Below are 18721 nucleotides of genomic sequence, written 5' to 3' on the forward strand. Positions count from 1 at the left end.
CAGGGGAAAAAGAAGGAAATCACGGAAAGGAAAAATAATTTAAACTAAAACGGATTTCTGCTGACGAGAGGGTGCGGAAATCCGAAGGCCACGGAAACCCCTCTTCCTACAAGATAAATACAGTAATGGTGAAAAATTGACTCTTCCGAAGATTGAAGTCTTGGTGAATAATATCCCGACCACCGCACTCCTGGATACCGGCGCGCAGTGTTCCTGTGTGGCAGAAGTCTTTTTTAGAAAGTATTTTCGCAAATACCGCATATACAGGGTGATTATAATTAAAGTTTAAGTTTCAAAACGCTATAGAAAAAGAACCACTCATGAAAATGACGCCAAATTTGAAAGGAATGTTATTGAAGAAGGCGGAAAGCGTATGGCAGAAGAAAAAATTTAGTTTCAAAAGTTAGCAATAGATGGCGCTGCAAGCGGGAGAAGACAAATTAAAATGTTAGTTAAATTTCAGTGTTATAAAGCCGTCAGGTACCAGGCTGTTCCTCATTTCGCTTCTCAGACGTTCGCCATGGGTGTTTCACTGCAGGACCGCGCTCTGCTGGTAAAGCTGTATTACAAGAATGATGATTGTGCAAGAGTAGCTCTGCAAAAATTCAGGACACTGAAGGGTATAAAAGAAAGCGTTGGTCCAATGAGTGTCGTAGGTCTAAAGAAAATGATGCAAAAATTCGAAACGACAGGTTCGTTTGATGTGCAATCTGGTAGAGGGAGAAAACGAGTGCATTCGACGGTAGTTGAAGAAGTGGCCACAGCATTACAGGAGGGGTCGGCCGGTGGTGTGCAACCGTGCAGTGAAAGAGGAATTGCCCGAACATTGGACAGGCCTACGAGCACGGTGCTGAAAATTGTACGAAACATCCTGCAATGCTATCCGTATAAAATTGGCCATGTGCAGGAGTTGCTTCCACCTGACCTGACAGCTAGGGAGACGTTGGCGTTAGAATTCCTGGCTGGCATGGAAGTGGATAATGAATGGCCGTGGAAAGTTTTGTGGAGAGATGAAGCCCATTTCCATCTGACAGGATACGTGAATACCCAGAATTTTCGAATATGGGCAACAGAAAATCCACTGGCAACGCACCCCGTACCACTTCATCCTGAAAAGGTCACGGTATGGTGTGGCTTTACGGCATCATTCATCCTAAAACCATATTTTTCGAGCAGACGGGTGCTTCCGGTCCTGTTACTGCAACCGTCACTGGTCAGAGGTATGCGTCTCTTTTGCGCAACCACGTGACTCCAGCTCTGCAACAGCGTGGATGTGTGGATGAAATCATTTTTATGCAAGATGGCGCTCCTCCGCACATAGCACATCCCGTAAAGCAGCTGTTGAGGCGCCATTTCGGAAATGCTCGAATTATCAGCCGTCATTTCCCTACAGCTTGGCCGTCCCGATCGCCTGATCTTACTCCGTGTGATTTCTGGCTGTGGGGATATCTGAAGGATGTTGTGTTCCGTGCTCCAATTGCAAATTTAGCGGAATTAAAGGCACGCATTTCGCAACACATTCTGAACATCACCCCGGAGACACTGCGATCCGTTGTGGAACATGCTGTTTGTCGCTTTCAACTTGTTGCACACGACGGTGGACACCATATTGAACATGTTTTGTGCCAGTCTCGCGACAGTTCCGAACTTCTTTGATGAATGGTTCTTATGCGGTATGTCGCCGCAAAACTCTTGAAACCGATTTGTCCCTTTCGATGTGATATGTACAGTCATGCAAATAAAATTATTCAACAATTCTAATTTGTCAATGCGTTTTAATGTGTAACTTCCACCTTAGCCATTGTTTTACGAATCGCTTCTCGTTTCTCGTCGTGATTCTGCCGCTTACAGCGCCATCTGTTGCTAACTTTTGAAACTAAATTTTTTCTTCTGCCATACGCTTTCCGCCTTCTTCAATAGCATTCCTTTGAAATTTCACATCATTTTCATCAGTGGTTCTTTTTTTATAGCGTTTTGAAACTTAAACTTTAATTATAATCACCCTGTATAATGCGGATAATACGACAGTATTAGCGGCGCAAGGAGAACAATGTAAGTGCGTAGGTAAAGTACCTTTGTATATCCGTATCAAGGACGAACAAGTAAAGGTGATGTTTTTTATAGTAAAGAATTTGCAAGCACATTTGATCTTAGGAATAGACTTTCTTTCAGGTGCACAAGCTACACTGGATTTTAATGAAGCGTCCCTTAAGCTGACAATGAAACCAGTGCGTGTAGAAAAGGTTGAACCGCCAAGGTTAAATCTTGACCACCTGCCTAATGACGAGCAAGATAGAATCCGACAAGTGGTAAGTGAATTTGCTTCGTTATTTAGTGATATTCCAGGATTTACTCAGGTTACTAACCATAGTATTGACACCGGAGATGCATTGCCAGTTCGTCAAAAACCATACCGGTATGATAAGAATAAGGAAAAAATTATAGAGTGGCATATTACCGATATTCTACGTAAAAATATCATAACGCCCATCTCAAGTAGTTATGCTAGCCTGGTGGTTTTATGTAAGAAAATAATGATTATCCTTTGGAGCATCCAAAAAGGTGGAGATTCGCTATTGATTACCGTAAATTAAATTCCATAACGAAATATCCGGTATATCCGTTGCCGATCATAGAAGAAATTTTAAGGAACATAAAATCAACCAAATTTATGACGACTTTAGACTTAACGAATGGTTATTTTCAAATAGGGATCAGGCCTGAGGACGTGCCTAAGACTGCTTTTATAACCAAGTCTGGCACTTATGCATTTTTGCGTATGCCGTTTGGCCTTTCAGGCGCCCCACCAACATTTCAGCGATGCATGGACATTGTGTTAAGACCTGTTCTTGGAAAGTCCACATTTATCTATTTAGACGATATCATTATTACTATTGATAATCTCGACCAACATATACAGGATTTAAGACAGGTCTTTTCTTTATTAAATGAGGCCGGTCTAAAAGTTAATGTCGAAAAGTGCAAATTTGCAGCCCCTGAATTAAAATACTTAGGTTACAAAATATCGCAAAAAGGGATCGAGACAGATGAATCAAAAATAATCGCTGTACAAAAGTATCCGACTCCAAACACGGCAAAGAAGCTCTCTTCTTTTCTAGGACTTTGTTCATATTATAGGTCCTTTATAAAAGATTTTGCGGCTATCGCTGAGCCATTGTTAAAATTAAAAAGGAAAAAGGCAAGATTCTCGTGGACGGCCGAAGCCAATAGTGCTTTCGAAAAATTAAAACAAGTATTAACGCAAGCCCCTGTGTTGAAATTTCCTGAAAAGGATGAAAATTTAGAAATTTCAGCGGATGCTTCGGATTATGCGGTAGGAGCGGTACTTTCGCAAAATCAGCAGCCCGTGGCATTTTTTAGCCGAACTTTAAATCAAACACAAAGAAACTATTCCGCGACCGAGAGAGAGGCACTTGCAGTTCTGTTAGCAGTGCAAAAGTTCCGAGTCTATTTTGGAAAGGCGCCGATAACAGTATACTCTGATCATGCGGCGATAACTAGATTGTACTCAGGAAAAAATTTATCCCCAAGGTTAATAAGATGGGCACTCAAGCTGCAAGAATATAATCTGGTAATCAAGCATACCCCCGGAAAGGAAAATATCGTAGCAGATGCCCTATCACGAATTAAATTAGACGAACAGGGTAATACCGTAAAAGTTGCAATGCTTACAGCGTGTACAATAAATTCCCGAGAAACTGTAATAACAGAACTGGGTAAGGATCCTGAGTTTGGAAGTATTTATGAGTATTTGAATGATCCTGAAAATTTTAGCCACCAAGATATTGTGGCGATAAGAAATAGGGCGGCCCATTACGAACTAATAGATGGTCTGTTATTCTACACAAAAACTACGAATTCCAACAACGAATTTCGACCTGTTATCCCAGCTAGTCTTAGATTAAATATCCTGCATGAGCTCCATGACAGCTCTTTAGCCTCTCATGCTGGTATTCGAAAAACTATCCTACGCGTACGCGAGGCAGTCTACTTTCCTGAACTGCAAAAGTTAACAAGGGCGTATGTCCAGTCCTGCCCAACATGTCAAGCCGTTAATTATATTAATTTCCGCCCGGCCGGGTTTCTAAATAGTATTAAATCCGAATTTCCAAATGAAATAATTGGCATCGATTTATTGGGCCCTTTCCCAAAAAGTCAGTTAAATAAAAGTCGCTATCTCCTTGTTATGGTTGATCATTTTAGTAAATGGACCGAAATTGTTCCCTTAAAACGAGCCTCCGCGAAATTAGTTACTGATTTTATTTTAAATAAATATATTTTAAAATACGGGGCGCCCCTAAAAGTTATATCGGATAATGGTCCTCAATTTGTAAGTAATATATTTGAAGACATGTGCCAAAAACTGGGCATACGTCATTTAAAAATGGTCCCGTATCGGCTGCAATCAAATACAGCGGAACGGGTCAACAGAAATATAGTGAAAATTATCCGTAGTTATGTTAAAAATTTTCATAAAAGCTGGGATAACTATGTCAATGAATTTGCTTTCGCCCTTAGGACCGCAAAACATGGTACAACGGGCAAAACTCCTGCTGAGTTATTTCTAGGCAGAAAGATTATAACACCGTTAGATAAACTATTTTATGTGCAACAAAGAGCCGCAGAATTTAAAATGGGTAATATAGAAAAACTAATAAAAGAAGCAAAAAAGAATACGGAAGTAGCACAAAGAAAACAGAAATTATATTATGATTTGAAACGACGGGGAGTAACTTATAAAGTAGGGGATGAAGTTTTAAAAATTAAGCATTCACTTTCTTCAGCACCAGAAGATAAAACTGCCAAATTTTTTCCACGATTTGAAGGACCATATGTTATAGAAAAAATAACTCACGCTGTTGTAGGGTTAAAAGCCAGAAATGGTGAAACCTGTTTCGCAAACGATTTTCGTATTATGTTTTTAAATTACTCGTGCGTAAAACTAAAGTTGATGTATAATAGCGTTGTGTAAAGACTTAAATATTGTAAAAAGTTATTGTATAAATTTTATTTAAAACATTCTAGCAAGAAAGAAGTTTTAGTCTGAAAGACTTTTTGAAATGTAGTATTATTTCAATGTAGAAAGAATTGGCACTTGCTTTGAAAAGAATAGAAGTTAACAATGTACTACTAATGTATGTTTTCAAATGTGTAAAATTAACGGCATGTTGATATGTTCTTATATACATGTGAACTGTTATTTTAAATGTTAAGAAATACCGTGATATGGTAAAAGTGAAAGTAATGTTAAAAATTTGTTATTCGTGTGACTGTAAAGATTAAATCATGGCGAATATGTGGTAAAGGTCGAATGATGTAGTTAGGCTCTCTGACGCTACACTTTAGAGTTAGCCACTTTTAGAATAGTACCTCAGGGTTAGAGTTGAAAGTAGGGTGTGTTAAGAGGTCTCGTTATGTTGAATTTTAACACGTTAGTGTTTTGATTGTAGGAGGAAGTGTGGCACACGTAGACAGAAACACATTCGTGTTTGGTGTTCTTTTACAACACATGTCAGAGAGCACGGGGAGAGATAATTAAAATAGTCATGAATGAAATAAGAATGTTAAGAGCAGTATAATTCTATATGTTACTTGCCATGTCATTGTGTAACATTTCATTAAACTAGTTTTCCTTCCAGATCTCTGGAAGGAACCAGAATTGAATAAAGCTCCTGTTTAGATGCAGTACAGATGAAAAAAAAAGATTGTTGTATATCCTGGGAGCTGCTATTGTAACAAATTTCTTTCTTTTAAATTTCTAGTTTCTAGGGAAGTTGTGTTTGTAAAAGGTTGGTCTCGCGTTAGATTCTAGAGCTAAAAGTTTTCAACAAGGTCGTTTTAGACCTCAGTTTCAAACTAATTAACTCTGGCGGGAGGTATGTAAGGATCTTAAGTTTTACTAACGTTTATTTTATTTTAAATCTTTACTATCACTTCTTATTTTCTACTTCCGGCCAGAATTATAAGCGTGAAGGTTTTTATGCAAAGTTTGTCTGGCGAACGCCAAGTACTTAAGTTGTGGCTTTTTGCCAAGCAAGAAAGAGAGGAAGCAGTAAGTCAACGCAGGCCGCTTACCTTAGAAGTTACGCAGTTGCTGTTCGCCTTCCAGGCCAGAGGTTTTAATCCTCTTGATAAATTAAACGTATTGTAGTGTTCACAGTCTCTGTGCTACATACGCTTCCTGTTATTATAAGGCCAATCTTCCACGTGTATTATTCTAAAGTTAAATTAGAGTTTAGTTTTATTTTTATACTTCTTTACGTTAGACCCCGAGTGGAGGGTCAGTGTATTCCGAAGTACGGAAGTCATTGTATATAGAGAAAAATAAAGGGTTTTGTATACCCTTCGTCTGTATCCTGTCTACTTACTACAATTAGTGAACATAGCTTTAGTAAGCTCTCTGTTCCTAGTCAGGTCCTTGTATGTTCCCGAAGAAGGTTAGAAGGAACATTGAACCTGATAAGTTCATCTGCTTGCAATAACTGTAAGAATTCAGAAATTTAGGAGTGGTACTAAGCGTAACAAGGCCAACATTTGTTTACATTTGAAACTCTTAGCAGAACAGTAACTTAAGTCAGTTGGTGCACCAACTTCAGTGTCTTTTTGCCCAGTGGGCCAAAAGTTAACTTTTAATTTTGTGCACCGAAAAATCTCTCTTCCTGCCCTTTTGCTTGTTTTTATGTAGAAAGTCTACTTTTAATTGTAAAAATTGTTTTTTTTTAAGTGTTTTTAACTGTATTTGCTGCTTTATGTTTTTCTGTATTTTACAATTTTTTAATGAAGATCTTTTGAGTTTTTATGCATTCTTGCCACGCTTTAAAGTGAGAATTGAATTAATTGAATGAGAAATATAACTCTAATCAAATTTCAGGAAATAAGCTCAAATAAAATGCAGCAAAAAATGTGTATAATTTAGTTGTGTATATGTTACCGTGAAAGATCGAAATTGGAGAATGTCGACTTTCACCGGAGAATGTCACCATTCACCAAATACGTCGGTGAAAGATCGAATATTGCATTGCATTCTTGTACATTCGGACCCTCACCGGTTTATATTGACAATCACAGATATGCTCTGGTATAGGTGGAAAAGAGAGGAGTATATGTACACGCTGTCATTGCAAAAGGAAGTTTTCCATGTGAAACATAGAAAATGCCGTGGTTCGCAAAGCAAATATGTATTACCGAGATATGCAGAGATACACGCAGTTACATGCAAGCAGAAATAAGTACGTACAAGCACTAGCTACAAGCACAGATAAGTAAGTACAAGCAGAATAATACAAGCATCGATAAGCGGTTACAGAAGTCATATATATAACTTCACAACAGATCATGGTTTAACAAATCATAAACAAGACACAATAAATAACCAATCAAAAATAACATACAGAATGAGATTTAAGTTTCAGAATAACTCGGACCTGGCTGAAAGCTAATGAATGTTTCGGACGTGACAGAAAGCTATACTTCCTTTTAAAACAGTAAGAATGCGATTACAAATATCTCAACACGTAGCTTGTAGCCAGAAATAAGAAATAAATGCAGTAGCCAGAAATAAATGCAGTTTGAAAAGCAAGGGCCACTTGTGCATAATACGTTAAGTTCAAAGTGTCATAATACTTTAATTCAAAGTGTCATAATACTTTAAGTTATTGCAATAAATAAGATTTGAATCACATAATTTGGTAAGTTTTTAACTTCTATTATTTTCCTTTCTCATTTTGAATATACTATGTGTTCTAAGTTCTTATGTTCTTAAGTTCTTATGTTCTTAGGTTCTTACTTCAAGTCTCAAGTCCGTTTTTTCAAGTCTCAAGAAAATATAATAATATTCTTATATGTTCAACATTCACAGTTAGTACATGGTGAATGTCGACATTGACCGGTGTAAGTCAGAAATAAGAGTATTTGGAAAATATTTCGGACGTACACCAAGCGACTATGTGAATGTTGACATTCACCGGTGAAAGTCGACATTCTCCAGATTTCGGTGTTTCACCGTAACATATATAGGTCGTACAAGAAAGTTATGCAGTGTCCACATCAGATATTTAATATTGAAATCTATGAAAAATTCGATCTATAACTTTTATAATTTTGTTTTTATGTCAAGCGGCTTCCAGAATATGAGGCTCTCTTCATGGCATTTTTTAGTAAAAACACGTGAACATTATCTTTTAATGATTTCCTACTATAGATACATATCTCATTAGTTAGCTGTTCCTTACTTTGCTAAATTTTTACAAAACGTAATTTTCTCGTATGAAATATCGATATTGAAATATGTTTTGAAATAGTATGTGTTAAATCACTTCCATCTCATGGAAAGAAACAGCAATCCAATTCAGGAAATATTTAAAAACGGAATTATGCGAGAAGGAAAGTATTGGATTTTAACGCTTCTTTAAATGAGAAACTGAAACTCATCTTTTTGTATGCATATAATTTTGATGATAGAAACTGCTTTTAGAAATTTGTAATTGAAAACCTGACCGGGTTTTCTATTTCTGTAAGATCTCTAAAAATTGTAATAAATGATATTTCGGGTAATTGTAGCTGTAAGTGGATAGAATTCTTGATATTTCAGATAATTGTCGCTGTCGGTGGATAGAATTCTTGATACTTCTGGTAACTGTCGCTGTCGGTAGATAGAATTCGTTTTTGCTATTTAATTGACTCAGCTTTGAATAAGAAGCCTTAAAATAACACTTTTTCTGGAAAAGGTAAGAAACCGTATGAAAACTGCGTTCGACATGTTTTTAACTAATGGATATGACGTGGCCCAGCCCCTGTTGGTGTTAAATCGGCAAAGCAGACGAGAGCTATCCGCCTATGACACGTTTTCATTGGAACTGGTTAATACTATTAAATCTGGGGCTTTCCAGCGAACAAATACTAAAGGAACACTGATAATTTGATCCGGATTCGAAGCGCTGTGAAAGAAATGGCTGCATGCTTGTATTTGTAGTTTTCTAGATGTGTAACATGGGTGCAAGCCAGTTCCTCCGTTAAAAATGTCTGAATGGTTTCAGATTTTGACGTCGCACCAAAGGTTAATGTTAAGGTTTTTATGCTCTCACCGGGCATCGCAGGTTACCAAGCTGTTCTTAGACACACTCGTGCCAATCGCTTTCTTCGCTATTACGCCACGTAGGGTTCAAGAGGATTGGTTGGTTTGGTTTATTTAATTATGGCAAAGCATACTAGGGCTATCTGCCTAAGGGGAGGTATGCCTTCGTGGAGGACTTTCTAAGGGAAACTGACTCGTTTACACGTTACACATGGGGAAAATCACCAAAACGCTCATGCAGCCAGCCCGTTCGCGGGATTCGAACCTCGGACCGAACTACCAGTGTTCAGCGATTTTACCGCTCGGCCACTGGTGGGCCTGGTTCAAGAGGAAAAGCACAAAATAATTAAAAACAACAGACCTTTAGGATTCCTGATAGAATGCTAGAAGACATATGTTTTTCTCTAGTGGCTAGTTTTCAAAGAAATAATCTTCGTTATATTATTTCTTTGAAAACTAGAAAGCAGCTGCCTAATAGAGTTATCAGAAAAAGGTATATAATGATTTTAATGTGTTCAGCCAGTGTACATTTCATAAAAATACTTAATATTACTAATTAGAGATGTTTTAAATGCCTTTTTATTTAAATTAATCATATTAAAAAACAGGAAAAATATTTTTACGATCTGCCTTTATTGCTGTTCAATCACTTCGTTTGATAGTCAGTAACAGAAAGATTAAATTTGGGAGTTAAATATCATACGCTTTACTGAATACAAGACGCTGGTGCGTGGAGATAAGTATTCTATTTGAGGAAGTGGCAACAAATTGAAACTGGAAGATCTCAGATTATGCTGAATGGTAGCAGTCTGCGAGCTGGAGATAAAAATGTATCATTTCGAACATTTTGTTATTTCTTGTTTTCAAATCGCTGATATCTTTTAATGCTTTCTTTCTACAAATAGATGTCTTGTTAATAAACTAGTTGTAATTGCTTAAGCAAAAATGTAATTCTCTGAATTAATAATAATTAATCTGAATTAAATCAAAACCTAACTCAATTCAAAATTGGATTTTTAAGGTGGCCATGTTCGAGTGGAAGACTAGGAGGTTCAGACATTCGGTGGCTTAGTTGCCATCGTTTTCCTACGATGTGAAAAACATACATACATACTACATACTTAGAGAGCTTCATTGTTTAATTTTTTTCCTAAATAATACGTCGTAATAACATTTGGTGGCAACAATATGAAATATGATTTGGACAAAAAGCGAATTTCGAGACTAATAGCACTTGTGTTGCTAAAAAACCAGAGGACCGGGATCTGGACACAGTTCGAACTACTAGCATCATAAGGCTTTACCCATTAGGCTAAGAATATGCCTGTCGGAAAATGAAAATTAGTAATTTGATTCATTTTTTAAATTAGAATCATTTATTTACGACTAATCCTTCAACCAGATTAAACCAGATACTCTTTTTATTCCTTTTATTTTCAATGCTGAAGGATTTCTTTTAACATTCCATTTTTAACACATAATTTTGTTTACGTTTTTCATATCCTAAATAAATTATGCACTGTATTAGTCATTATAAGTTTGTTTAATTTGCACTGTAAATTAAAGTTTACAGGAAAAGTTTTATTTAAACTTCTGTTATTTTTCTAGTCAATTTGAAACATTTCACGATAAAAGTTAAATAAAGATATGCCCTTTTAACGCGAAACAAAAGCTTGCTTCCTTTAAAACTATTGAAGTTGAAGTTTTCGTTTTCTCTACTGCAGCTCATATTATTTTTTTATGGCAACAATAAAGTTTGCTGCAAGCTGTGACATTTTATTCGGGAGGAAAGAGCTAAGAAACATTCGACAGGAAAAGATTTAACACCCGACGTTTTCTACTACTGAATTACGAGTTTCAAAGTGACTATCGATAATCATAAATCCTACTTCTGAGAGAAATTTTCAAATCATTTTTCAGATAGGACTTCAGTTTTAAACGTTATAAGGTATTTCTCCCACTTCTCAGCGTGCCTTCGTGGTGTAACGATAGCACGCTGGGCCGGTATTCCAGAGGTCCGTGGTTCGATTCCCGGCGAAGCATTATTTTTCATCTTTTCTGCTTCCAAATAACCTAATGACTCTACAACGTGAGAATGTGATTAGCAATCGTTTTGTAAAAAAATCTGATGTGTGCACCACATGACTTCCTCGTACGGAATATTAAATTATACGCATTTTTTCTTGCATTTCATTTAAACTTATTAGATTGAATTAAACCTACTTCGCCGACAGCGCATAAACCACAATAGAATAAATGCATTCTTTAAACTTCACTTTGTTTATCATAGCGACACTCTGGCGCTAGGTTCACTTAACAGTATTATATTTCGTTCATATTATAATTCAGAATGCACAAAATTTATATCATTTAAAGAATTAGCTAATCGTTCCCACATGTTCTACTCAAATACTATAATAAAGCTAGAACAATATATAAAAGAAATTAAGCAAACAAAACAAAAAAGAAACAGTTTTTCACAGACGATTGAGTATTTCTCATTCAATTAATTCAGTTTTCACTTCGCGACAAGGCAAGAACACATAAAAACTCAAAATATGTGTATTAAACATTACGAAGTAAATCTTAAACGGTTATTTCCTCGAAAAAATTCCAGAAAGGATTAAGCATGATTTAAATAATAAATGAAGGGGTTAACTTTCTTGTTGCGAAGCTAAGTTTCTCTAGATTGGCAACAAATCCGCTATCCGGCTGTTTCAAATGTAAACAAGAACAATGGCCGCCATCAAAAACATTATTAGCCTTAGCGGCACTTAAACAATTTTAAAATTGTTGATGATTCTAAAAATATTGCATACAGATTTACTAAAGGCATAAAAACCTTTACCAGAATATAAGAACAACATAATTCAATCATTTTTAGAGCAAAAAATGTAAAGTTTACAAACATATAAGAGTAAAGAAACTGAGATCACTGAGCCGGGTAACAGAGTGGATATATATATAAATATATTTATATACGTTTGGTGCGGCCGATTGCAACAAAAATACGAGGTGCACATCTACATGTTATAGCAGTCCTATATACAAACTTTCAACGTTCTGAGGCTACTCGTTTTTGAGTTATGCGAGATACATACGTACATACGTTCGTACAGACGCCACGAAAAATTCTCTTCAGAATTCATTTTAAAGCAGTTTTATAATTTTTTTGGAGGAAAAGAGTGTTTCATTCTGTCCTTACATACACATATCACGGAAATACATCGTTAAATTGCATTTGAAAGAGGTCAAAATGGGATATTTTCTTTGAAATATGCTGCCTGAAACTTTTCGCGATTACAATGCTTCCTTTTTACTTCGTACAAGGAAGTAAAAAGAGTCCTTTATTCTGTCCATACGTACAGATGTCACGTAAGAACATCTTTCACACAGATTCGAGAGAGGTCAAAATGAATATTTTCTTTAAAATATGTTAGAAAGTCCTCCACAAGGCATCCCTCTTCTTAGGTAAACAGCCCTCGAGGCTTTGTCGTAATTAAATAACCTAGCCTAACCTAACCTATCCTGTTTTGTAAATTACTGCAAAATACATTACACCGTGTTGTTCGTCCTCGACTGATGGCACGTCTTTCGAACGACCCTTTGCTTTAGTTTTCCAAACCTACGAAGGCACAAACATAACGGCTTGCCCATTGCAGGCAGCAGCTCCATATGCCAGATGCATATTCGCTAGCTCCGCATTCAAATAACCATCTATCCTACTATTCAGCAGGTGGTTAATGAATTGTGGTTTTCATGGCGTAGGCCCATGAAAACCTAACATCTCCCTCTACCGTGTCACGATAGCATTTCCGACTCTGAATTAATATCTGATCTCAATTGGATTCGTCTTCGAATAACCTAACTCTTCCAAAAGTTTATACACATGGTAGCGAATACACAGAGTCGTTTTAAGATATTTTGCATTATAACATACATGGTACACCCTGTATGTTATAATGCCACATATCTTAAATGACCCTGCGTAGTTTCTTAGGTTTCCACAGAAGTACTCCTGGGAGTACCTAGAATACACTCTCTATTACCATTACTATTTAAATCCTTCCGCCCAGACGATATAGTGGTTAGGGAAACCTACTGCGGCACCGAAGGACCTGGGCTTGGATCTCACAGAATGTATGGATGTTTATAAATATATGGTGTCTTTGCGGCATGTTTTTGCATTCTAAATATATGGAGAGTTGAAAGTCTTCTCGAGAGGCTGGTGATAGGAAAAGATGTGTGGGGCACTCAGACCCGCCCCCGCCGGGTGCTTTCCATCAAAATAGGGGGGGGGGAATGGAACGAAGTCTTACTATCACCTGTATAGTACACAATACAGGCACAGTCGTACTTTCCTTGTACGATGAATTTCGGGGGCTTGTTCGGATTTTACTATGAGACAAGTGAGACAAGTAATAACAACAGCAAAAACATTTAGATCCTGATTTAGATTTAGCTTAGATTTAGAGACATATTGGTCATTTTCAAATGTCGTATATGGGTGGTTTATCATCATAAGAGGTTTCCATATATATAAGATTTTTTGGTACTATTCGGTTTCGAGGGCCGTAAAAAATCGCCAAACTGTTGTTGATGCCAATGCTGCCAAAAATAATTGCGGCAAGAAAGGAAGTAAAATAGTAAATAACTATTTAAGATTGATGTTTTAATTTAGATGAAAGGTTAATTTCATATAATACTTTTTTATTATTATAATTTATATGAAAAAGGATAAACATGACTGAATGGAAGTATAAGAGTAAATAACTATTTCAGATCATTATTATAATTTATATAAAAATTGCTAAACATAACTGAACGGATGCCTGCACCGCTATTTCGCTACCGACTTATCGCTAAAGCATAATTTCATCTCGTTGGTTGTTCAAAAGTAATTTTCTATAATTAATGATGCCTTTCCTTTGAAAATATTCTCGGTAAAGTGCAGAATCGCTCACGTATTTGTTTGCCGCTTTTTACAAGGGTAAAAACAATTAGATTTTTGTCAATTTTCGTTTTACTTTTTAAGTAAAAATAGATCGATGTGTACATAGATAAAGTCAAGGGTGTGCGCAGTGCCATTTTTGTCCAATTCTAGGATTTTTCTATAGTAAAAATAGGTCGATGTGCACATGGATACCGAGTATTTGCAATTCTTAAAAACGCGTGAAGTAGTGGGTGATTCTGCACTTTACCCAAAGCTGTATTGCCGACCTTTCGTCATGGGCAATTTCCAAATTGTGAAATCCATAGGATATCGAAAAAAGATTTAAAATCAAAAAATAATTTAAAAATTAAACTAGTATTTCAATGGCGTCTTAAGAAATATAGAACTATATAAACTTGCGCAATCTGAAATCAGCGCGTACGCTAGATTTGGCGCGCTGTTAAATGGGCGCGTTTGCTAGATTTGGCGCTTTTGCGCGTACATTTTCGCTGCAATTTTTTTACAGCCCTCGAAACCGAATAGTACCGATTTTTTTGTGCATTAAACCGAGGCATTAATTGTACACATGTATACGTTATATGTATTTGCAAATATGTACATAAATGTATAATTATTTTATATGAATTTATAGTAAGGAAAAGCTAAATGAAAATTATATCTTGCGAAGAAAATATCCAAATACGTTGATTCAAAAATCTTGAACACTTCAGAAATTATAGAAAACTACTTATATGGATATGTTTTCATTTTATTTCACAAACTATATGGAGCTTAAGGCAAAGAAAATTATTTTATTAATTCATGTAACAAACCAAGACCTGTTTTTTTTATTGATGACGGTCAGTTTTCATTAGAGACTATCTCTTTAATTTTTTTACTGCTCTTTGCCACAAACTGCATTAGCTGATTGCGGCTTTGGGGCATGAAATTTAGCCAAAGGCAATTGCACTTAACAATTATTTCACCTCGCAATATCTTCTAGAATTCTTTTGCCCGAAATGGCGGAAAAGTCACAAAGTCTTTTTTACCCTCATATTTATTTAAGGATATTACCGGATCTAAGAAAAATTACTTGGCTCAAGGAGAAGGATTTCTTGCATCGCCATTTTGTGAGTCTAGAGACCATCGATCCGAGAAAAAGCTTGGCTACCCGCATTTCTGTAGAATCTGAAGTTTCTTACTTCGACTGCCAATATCAGAATGAAGTCTCACGAAGCTTTCAACAAATCTTTTAGAGCAAAAGAATGTAAACAAACAAAGAGACGGTGAAAAGCTAGTGTGAAGTTAACGAGCTGCGGAAATGCAGATTTGGATTTCTTTGAAAGAAAACGTAAAACAAATCAGGAATTCGTAGGCGAGTTTCATAAGACTTAAATTTAAATCTTTCAATTTCTTGAGTAGTAGGGATGTAAAAATGGTTAGTTTAGTTTCCCAAATTTGTTCAGTTTGGTTTACTGTATTGTTGTGTCGCAAATTTTCGCGCTGTTAGAATTTACGCGCACTAATTACATATTATAATTATCTGGGTGATTATTGATAAATTGCTTGACTTGGTAGGTGCCGAGAAGGTATTTTAACTCTTTGATTTTATTATTTATGGGAACTGATTGACTGTTGTTGAATATGTTTTCTGTGGTCTTTGTGAGTTTTCGAATTAAGGGGACTCATACACCTTAAAACCCGTAAGATCTTCGAATAGGTGACTGTTGCAAGAATTGGAATAACTTATTTATTTTAAAAGCAATGACTTCCAACTTTTTACAGCTGACTATATAATATAGCTGCTTTCTGAAATAGTCATCAGAAAGTTTGTGTTGCCACAAATATTTATATAATTTAATCCGCTTTGTGACAACATTTTTCGTCCTGTTTCCACCTTGCGCGCGCAGTTTAAAATATTCTGTTGCATAATTTAATTCCATATTTGATATATAGCTTTTATAACATTTGGAAACTACTGTAAACCTAAAATTCTAAAAATTTAATGTTAAATTTTTATTTTATTTGGAGTTTATAAAATGTATTTTATTAAAAAAAATTTGTAATGTTTTCGTCCATAAAATTTTTCAGTATTAAAATATTTATCATATTTTTTTTTCAGTTAGAAAATAGTGCCCATATAAAGAATTCCATCCAATTTCAAGTATGTACCATTAGCCATTTTTAAAATATCATGCGCGCAAGGTGGAAGCATGGCGAAATATTTTGTCACAAAGATGATTAAATTACAAAAATATTTGTGGCAACACAAATTTTCTGGTTACTAGTTTCCAAAGCAGCTATATTATTTAGTCAGCTGCAAAAGGTTGGAAGTAATTGCTTTTAAAATAAATAAAATATCCCAATTCTTGCAACAGTCACATATTCGAAGATCATGAGGGGTGTAAGGTGTATGAGCCCCCTTAATGGAATTGAACTCTGTTGCCCAGAGGAAATTTTGGAATTCACTGAAGTTAATAAATGTTGAAGTAATGGTTTTTAGTTTGAGTATAAAGTTATAAGGTGTTTCTCCCGGCTTCTTTAGCATGCCTTCGTTGTGTAGTGGTCAGCACGTTCGACGCGTATTCCAGAGGTCCGTGGTTCAATTCTCGGCGAGCTCATTGCTTATTTTTCACATTAAAAAAACATAATGTTTCTCCAGTGGCGCACGAACTATAAACGGTGGGGAATGATGATTCTTAACCACCAGGATTTGGCGATTAGGTCCCCTAATCCCCAGTCGCCCTTCTAAAGGGGGAGTATATAAGGTATTTCTCCCGGTTCTTTAGTATGCCTGACGCGTATTTGAGAGGTCCGTGGTTCGATTCCCGGCGACGGCATTGTTTATTTTTCACATCTTCTGCTTTAAAAAAAATCCTAATGTCTCTACAAAGTTAAGTATTTAAGTTGAGATCTAAGGATTGCCTTAGAGTATATAAAGCTGATCAGCTTTTCAAAAAGTAATTTTATGCGTTTTAACTTTACGTAATTTTATAAAAACCTTATAAGGTATTTTCCTCTACCTTTCTGCATGCCTTCGTGGTATAACTGAAAGCATACTCGACACCTATTCGAGAGGTCCATGCTTCGAGTCCCGACGAGAGCACTACAATTTTCACATTCCCTGATTTAAAACAAACCTAATAATTATACAAACGGGGACCGAACTAAAAGATGGTGAACAATAATTCGTCACTACCAGAATTTGGAGACTGGGTCCTTAATATCCAGTCATTCTTTAAAAGGGAAAGTATGTAAGGCAATTTCTCTCTCCTTTCCGCATGCCTTTGTGTTGCAAGTGGAAGCACACTCGACGGGAATAATTCGGGAGGTCCGGTGTTCTGAATCCCGGTGAAAGCATTGCACATTTTCCATGCTCCTAAATAAGTATAACCTTTCTCTCTCTCTCTCTCTATATATATATAATTTAAAGTTAAGTTGTAAGAACAAACGAAAAAAGACCTATGTGGTCAACGGCATTGTTCTTCGATTTTCTTCGATTGGAACAGAGAATTGAGACTAAGGTTTTTGACATAGTTTATTTAATTCATTAAAAAATTTGTCGCGCAAAGTTTCAATTGTCTGTTTCGGCGAAAAGAGAGATGGAGTTGGCTTAGTTCGAAATTCATTTTAAAAATTTCCCTTGACGAGCCAAAATGAACTTCGAATTGGGCTAATTAACCATTTACCGCTTCTTAATTTTTAATATTTATTTTTTATTTTTACCTCGATCAATTGATTAGTATTTTACTGTGTTTTGAATCTACTTTATTCGTTTAGCATATAGCTTAGTATTTTTGTTTTTGCTTCGTTCAATTGAGTTGTTTTTTTACTGTGTTAAAATTACTTGATTCGTTTAGCATACAGCTTACGTTTTATTAATTTTACTTGTAAATATTCAAATGTTGTATTTTTCTCCTCTTTCACACATTTCATAGCAACTAAATATGCTTATGTTGAAGTTCTCACGGAGCCAAAGTTTTTGGTAACTTTTCAGCTTGCGTAACAAAATTTATCTTCTATATATATATATATATATATATATATATATATATTTGTTTCAAAAGAATATAGTATAGTTAAATTAAATTTAAATAAGAATATAGTAAAGACATGTGTTTAAAAAATTAAATAATTAAATTTTAATAAGTACAAAATTAAACCTAAATTTAAATAAAAAATTAATTAAATAAGAGATAAGTAAGAAATATTAAATTTAAATAAGAGTATAGTAAAATTAAATCTTACTTTTTACTTGCCTGTTTAATATTATTTTAGTATTATTTATGTATTTTTTATAAATAGTATCTAATTTATTTGCATAATTCGTGTCGGGAAAGTTTTTTGTAGGCAAGAGTTTCTAAATTACTTTGGTTTTCTAAAACATTTGGTTTTCTACTCTTAATTGACTTTAATTATTGTAGTCTTTACTTGCTAATTTCTCTAAATTCCACTTGTTTAAATTTCTTTTAGTAATTTACAACATTTGATTTTACTTTTGGTTTTGAATTTTCCTTTTACCCTTGCCTACATGGATGACGAAACATGAATTGAATAATTGAAGAGTTAGTTCGGTTTGGAGGCAACTTCCCCTTGATAAGTCTGTCTCCTGCCTGCTCAACGATTATTCACTTATGTATTTTTATAAACTTTTAGGATTAAAAAATTATTGGAATTATATGTTATACATTTAT

This window comes from Stegodyphus dumicola, chromosome 5, assembly GCF_044657685.1.
Source record: "Stegodyphus dumicola isolate Sdum_Otavi_A_Nest chromosome 5, ASM4465768v1".
Classification (NCBI taxonomy): Eukaryota; Metazoa; Arthropoda; class Arachnida; order Araneae; family Eresidae; genus Stegodyphus; species Stegodyphus dumicola.